Raw genomic sequence first — 6,237 nt, 5'->3', positions numbered from 1 at the left:
TATTTTAGTCACGTGGTGTGTGTGTGTGTATAGATGTGTATTTTAGTCACATGGTGTGTGAGTGTGTATAGGTGTGTGTTTTAGTCACGTGGTGTGAGTGTGTATAGGTGTGTATTTTAGTCACGTGGTGTGTGTGTGTGTATAGATGTGTATTTTAGTCACGTGGTGTGTGAGTGTGTATAGGTGTGTGTTTTAGTCACATGGTGTGTGAGTGTGTATAGGTGTGTATTTTAGTCACGTGGTGTGTGAGTGTGTATAGGTGTGTGTTTTAGTCACATGGTGTGTGAGTGTGTATAGGTGTGTATTTTAGTCACGTGGTGTGTGAGTGTGTATAGGTGTGTGTTTTAGTCACGTGGTGTGTGTATAGGTCTGTGTTTTAGTCACGTGGTGTGTGTGTATAGGTGTGTATTTTAGTCACGTGGTGTGTGTGTATAGGTGTGTTTTAGTCACGTGGTGTGTGAGTGTGTATAGGTGTGTGTTTTAGTCACATGGTGTGTGTGTGTATAGGTGTGTATTTTAGTCACGTGGTGTGTGAGTGCATATAGGTGTGTGTTTTAGTCATGTGGTGTGTGTGTGTATAGGTGTATATTTTAGTCACATGGTTTTGTGTGTATAGGTGTGTATTTTAGTCACGTGGTGTGTGTGTGTAAAGTTGTGTATTTTAGTCACGTGGTGTGTGTGTGTATAGGTGTGTATTTTAGTCACGTGGTGTGTGTGTGTATAGGTGTGTATTTTAGTCACGGGGTGTGTGTGTGTATAGGTGTGTATTTTAGTCACGTGGTGTGTGTGTGTATAGGTGTGTATTTTAGTCACGTGGTGTGTGTGTGTATAGGTGTGTATTTTAGTCACGGGGTGTGTGTGTGTATAGGTGTGTATTTTAGTCACATGGTGTGTGTGTGTATAGGTGTGTATTTTAGTCACGTGGTGTGTGTGTATAGTTGTGTATTTTAGTCACGTGGTGTGTGAGTGTGTATAGGTGTGTGTTTTAGTCACGTGGTGTGTGAGTGTGTATAGGTGTGTATTTTAGTCACGTGGTGTGTGTGTGTATAGGTGTGTGTTTTAGTCACGTGGTGTGTGAGTGTGTATAGGTGTGTATTTTAGTCACGTGGTGTGTGTGTGTATAGGTGTGTGTTTTAGTCACATGGTGTGTGAGTGTGTATAGGTGTGTATTTTAGTCACGTGGTGTGTGAGTGTGTATAGGTGTGTGTTTTAGTCACGTGGTGTGTGTATAGGTCTGTGTTTTAGTCACGTGGTGTGTGTGTATAGGTGTGTTTTAGTCACGTGGTGTGTGAGTGTGTATAGGTGTGTGTTTTAGTCACATGGTGTGTGTGTGTATAGGTGTGTATTTTAGTCACGTGGTGTGTGAGTGCATATAGGTGTGTGTTTTAGTCATGTGGTGTGTGTGTGTATAGGTGTATATTTTAGTCACATGGTTTTGTGTGTATAGGTGTGTATTTTAGTCATGTGGTGTGTGTGTGTAAAGTTGTGCATTTTAGTCACGTGGTGTGTGTGTGTATAGGTGTGTATTTTAGTCACGTGGTGTGTGTGTGTATAGGTGTGTATTTTAGTCACGGGGTGTGTGTGTGTATAGGTGTGTATTTTAGTCACATGGTGTGTGTGTGTATAGGTGTGTATTTTAGTCACGTGGTGTGTGTGTATAGTTGTGTATTTTAGTCACGTGGTGTGTGAGTGTGTATAGGTGTGTGTTTTAGTCACGTGGTGTGTGAGTGTGTATAGGTGTGTATTTTAGTCACATGGTGTGTGTGTGTATAGGTGTGTGTTTTAGTCACGTGGTGTGTGAGTGTGTATAGGTGTGTGTTTTAGTCACATGGTGTGTGAGTGTGTATAGGTGTGTATTTTAGTCACGTGGTGTGTGAGTGTGTATAGGTGTGTGTTTTAGTCACATGGTGTGTGAGTGTGTATAGGTGTGTATTTTAGTCACGTGGTGTGTGAGTGTGTATAGGTGTGTGTTTTAGTCACGTGGTGTGTGTATAGGTCTGTGTTTTAGTCACGTGGTGTGTGTGTATAGGTGTGTATTTTAGTCACGTGGTGTGTGTGTATAGGTGTGTTTTAGTCACGTGGTGTGTGAGTGTGTATAGGTGTGTGTTTTAGTCACATGGTGTGTGTGTGTATAGGTGTGTATTTTAGTCACGTGGTGTGTGAGTGCATATAGGTGTGTGTTTTAGTCATGTGGTGTGTGTGTGTATAGGTGTATATTTTAGTCACATGGTTTTGTGTGTATAGGTGTGTATTTTAGTCACGTGGTGTGTGTGTGTAAAGTTGTGTATTTTAGTCACGTGGTGTGTGTGTGTATAGGTGTGTATTTTAGTCACGTGGTGTGTGTGTGTATAGGTGTGTATTTTAGTCACGGGGTGTGTGTGTGTATAGGTGTGTATTTTAGTCACGTGGTGTGTGTGTGTATAGGTGTGTATTTTAGTCACGTGGTGTGTGTGTGTATAGGTGTGTATTTTAGTCACGGGGTGTGTGTGTGTATAGGTGTGTATTTTAGTCACATGGTGTGTGTGTGTATAGGTGTGTATTTTAGTCACGTGGTGTGTGTGTATAGTTGTGTATTTTAGTCACGTGGTGTGTGAGTGTGTATAGGTGTGTGTTTTAGTCACGTGGTGTGTGAGTGTGTATAGGTGTGTATTTTAGTCACGTGGTGTGTGTGTGTATAGGTGTGTGTTTTAGTCACGTGGGTGTGTGAGTGTGGATAGGTGTGTATTTTAGTCACGTGGTGTGTGTGTGTATAGGTGTGTGTTTTAGTCACATGGTGTGTGAGTGTGTATAGGTGTGTATTTTAGTCACGTGGTGTGTGAGTGTGTATAGGTGTGTGTTTTAGTCACGTGGTGTGTGTATAGGTCTGTGTTTTAGTCACGTGGTGTGTGTGTATAGGTGTGTTTTAGTCACGTGGTGTGTGAGTGTGTATAGGTGTGTGTTTTAGTCACATGGTGTGTGTGTGTATAGGTGTGTATTTTAGTCACGTGGTGTGTGAGTGCATATAGGTGTGTGTTTTAGTCATGTGGTGTGTGTGTGTATAGGTGTATATTTTAGTCACATGGTTTTGTGTGTATAGGTGTGTATTTTAGTCATGTGGTGTGTGTGTGTAAAGTTGTGCATTTTAGTCACGTGGTGTGTGTGTGTATAGGTGTGTATTTTAGTCACGTGGTGTGTGTGTGTATAGGTGTGTATTTTAGTCACGGGGTGTGTGTGTGTATAGGTGTGTATTTTAGTCACATGGTGTGTGTGTATAGGTGTGTATTTTAGTCACGTGGTGTGTGTGTATAGTTGTGTATTTTAGTCACGTGGTGTGTGAGTGTGTATAGGTGTGTGTTTTAGTCACGTGGTGTGTGAGTGTGTATAGGTGTGTATTTTAGTCACATGGTGTGTGTGTGTATAGGTGTGTGTTTTAGTCACGTGGTGTGTGAGTGTGTATAGGTGTGTATTTTAGTCACGTGGTGTGTGAGTGTGTATAGGTGTGTGTTTTAGTCACGTGGTGTGTGAGTGTGTATAGGTGTGTATTTTAGTCACGTGGTGTGTGAGTGTGTATAGGTGTGTGTTTTAGTCACGTGGTGTGTGAGTGTGTATAGGTGTGTGTTTTAGTCACGTGGTGTGTGAGTGTATAGGTGTGTATTTTAGTCACGTGGTGTGTGTGTGTATAGGTGTGTATTTTAGTCACATGGTTTTGTGTGTATAGGTGTGTATTTTAGTCACGTGGTGTGTGTGTGTATAGGTGTGTATTTTAGTCACGTGGTGCGTTTGTGTATAGGTGTGTATTTTAGTCACGTGGTGTGTGTGTGTATAGGTGTGTATTTTAGTCACATGGTTTTGTGTGTATAGGTGTGTATTTTAGTCACGTGGTGTGTGTGTGTGTATAGTTGTGTATTTTAGTCACATGGTGCGTTTGTGTATAGGTGTGTATTTTAGTCACGTTTTGTGTGTGTGTATAGGTGTGTATTTTAGTCACGTGGTGTGTGTGTGTATAGGTGTGTGTTTTAGTCACGTGGTGTGTGAGTGTGTATAGGTGTGTATTTTAGTCACGTGGTGTGTGAGTGTGTATAGTTGTGTGTTTTAGTCACGTGGTCTGTGAATGTGTATAGGTGTGTGATTTAGTCACGTGGTGTGTGAGTGTGTATAGGTGTGTATTTTAGTCACGTGGTGTGTGTGTGTGTATAGATGTGTATTTTAGTCACATGGTGTGTGAGTGTGTATAGGTGTGTGTTTTAGTCACGTGGTGTGAGTGTGTATAGGTGTGTATTTTAGTCACGTGGTGTGTGTGTGTGTATAGATGTGTATTTTAGTCACGTGGTGTGTGAGTGTGTATAGGTGTGTGTTTTAGTCACATGGTGTGTGAGTGTGTATAGGTGTGTATTTTAGTCACGTGGTGTGTGAGTGTGTATAGGTGTGTGTTTTAGTCACATGGTGTGTGAGTGTGTATAGGTGTGTATTTTAGTCACGTGGTGTGTGAGTGTGTATAGGTGTGTGTTTTAGTCACGTGGTGTGTGTATAGGTCTGTGTTTTAGTCACGTGGTGTGTGTGTATAGGTGTGTATTTTAGTCACGTGGTGTGTGTGTATAGGTGTGTTTTAGTCACGTGGTGTGTGAGTGTGTATAGGTGTGTGTTTTAGTCACATGGTGTGTGTGTGTATAGGTGTGTATTTTAGTCACGTGGTGTGTGAGTGCATATAGGTGTGTGTTTTAGTCATGTGGTGTGTGTGTGTATAGGTGTATATTTTAGTCACATGGTTTTGTGTGTATAGGTGTGTATTTTAGTCACGTGGTGTGTGTGTGTAAAGTTGTGTATTTTAGTCACGTGGTGTGTGTGTGTATAGGTGTGTATTTTAGTCACGTGGTGTGTGTGTGTATAGGTGTGTATTTTAGTCACGGGGTGTGTGTGTGTATAGGTGTGTATTTTAGTCACGTGGTGTGTGTGTGTATAGGTGTGTATTTTAGTCACGTGGTGTGTGTGTGTATAGGTGTGTATTTTAGTCACGGGGTGTGTGTGTGTATAGGTGTGTATTTTAGTCACATGGTGTGTGTGTGTATAGGTGTGTATTTTAGTCACGTGGTGTGTGTGTATAGTTGTGTATTTTAGTCACGTGGTGTGTGAGTGTGTATAGGTGTGTGTTTTAGTCACGTGGTGTGTGAGTGTGTATAGGTGTGTATTTTAGTCACGTGGTGTGTGTGTGTATAGGTGTGTGTTTTAGTCACGTGGTGTGTGAGTGTGTATAGGTGTGTATTTTAGTCACATGGTGTGTGTGTGTGTATAGTTGTGTATTTTAGTCACGTGGTGTGTGAGTGTGTATAGGTGTGTGTTTTAGTCACGTGGTGTGTGTGTGTATAGGTGTGTATTTTAGTCACGTGGTGTGTGAGTGTGTATAGGTGTGTGTTTTAGTCACGTGGTGTGTGAGTGTGTATAGGTGTGTGTTTTAGTCACGTGGTGTGTGTGTGTGTATAGATGTGTATTTTAGTCACGTGGTGTGTGAGTGTGTATAGGTGTGTGTTTTAGTCACGTGGTGTGTGTGTGTATAGGTGTGTGTTTTAGTCACATGGTGTGTGAGTGTGTATAGGTGTGTATTTTAGTCACGTGGTGTGTGTGTGTGTATAGGTGTGTATTTTAGTCACGTGGTGTGTGTGTGTATAGGTGTGTATTTTAGTCACGGGGTGTGTGTGTGTATAGGTGTGTATTTTAGTCACATGGTGTGTGTGTGTATAGGTGTGTATTTTAGTCACGTGGTGTGTGTGTATAGTTGTGTATTTTAGTCACGTGGTGTGTGAGTGTGTATAGGTGTGTGTTTTAGTCACGTGGTGTGTGAGTGTGTATAGGTGTGTATTTTAGTCACGTGGTGTGTGTGTGTATAGGTGTGTGTTTTAGTCACGTGGTGTGTGAGTGTGTATAGGTGTGTATTTTAGTCACGTGGTGTGTGAGTGTGTATAGGTGTGTGTTTTAGTCACGTGGTGTGTGAGTGTGTATAGGTGTGTATTTTAGTCACGTGGTGTGTGAGTGTGTATAGGTGTGTGTTTTAGTCACGTGGTGTGTGAGTGTGTATAGGTGTGTGTTTTAGTCACGTGGTGTGTGTGTGTGTATAGATGTGTATTTTAGTCACGTGGTGTGTGAGTGTGTATAGGTGTGTGTTTTAGTCACGTGGTGTGTGTGTGTATAGGTGTGTGTTTTAGTCACATGGTGTGTGAGTGTGTATAGGTGTGTATTTTAGTCACGTGGTGTGTGAGTGTGTAT

Source organism: Hemibagrus wyckioides, linkage group LG06, assembly GCF_019097595.1.
Source record: "Hemibagrus wyckioides isolate EC202008001 linkage group LG06, SWU_Hwy_1.0, whole genome shotgun sequence".
Taxonomy (NCBI): Eukaryota; Metazoa; Chordata; class Actinopteri; order Siluriformes; family Bagridae; genus Hemibagrus; species Hemibagrus wyckioides.
This window is presented reverse-complemented; position numbering follows the sequence as displayed.